Genomic DNA, 567 nt, shown 5'->3' with positions numbered 1-567 from the left:
GGATCGATGATGACACCCTTGTATGCATTCCTTGGAAAATCTGAACAAAATGAGTGAGAACACTCTACCGTCTCCTCATCGAATCTGAGGTCCAGCACGTTTCGTCTCTCGGGGGTAGGGGAGAGTGAGGAGTGAGGGCCAGCGTCCCCTTCTGACCTGCATGCAAACACACACCAGGGTTCCAGAATTCGAGGTGCTCCTATCTGGGTGTCCACTGTGTCTGCCCATAAGCTGGGTCATCTACGCATATTAGGTCCCTGCTGAAAGATCGTTGAGGGCATGCGAAGGGGAAGGCTCTCCTGCTGGTCTTCAGAGTCAGAGTGCGTGCTGGTGTAGGCCCAGTAAGCTTGCAGCTTGGAAAGGTGTGCTTTGGCCAGGATCACATTTGTGCATGCAGCTTCGGGGGCTATTTCTGGAAGCCAAAATGTGGAAACGTCCCTGCTTGGAGCCTGGATCCTCAGGCCAGGCCTGTGTCCCTCCTTGTCATTTGTTTAGGTGTGTAGAAGTTCTTTAGTGCCCGGTGGGGATGGAGCAGTGGGTGGGTGTGGGCTGGGGTTGGTCTTCAAC

At 54.1% G+C, this 567-nt stretch overlaps 1 non-coding gene across 1 annotated transcript; it reads left to right on the top strand.

Moving 5' to 3' along the window:
- On the top strand, positions 1–93 carry LOC132490048 (small nucleolar RNA SNORD116). Its single transcript, XR_009532411.1, has one exon. It is a non-coding gene; the product is annotated as a small nucleolar RNA SNORD116 (small nucleolar RNA).
- The last annotated feature ends 474 nt before the right edge of the window (positions 94–567 follow it).

Source organism: Mesoplodon densirostris, chromosome 4 (genome assembly GCF_025265405.1).
Source record: "Mesoplodon densirostris isolate mMesDen1 chromosome 4, mMesDen1 primary haplotype, whole genome shotgun sequence".
NCBI lineage: Eukaryota > Metazoa > Chordata > Mammalia > Artiodactyla > Ziphiidae > Mesoplodon > Mesoplodon densirostris.
Note: the sequence above shows the minus strand (reverse complement) of the source record. Positions and strands in the feature narration are given on the sequence as shown.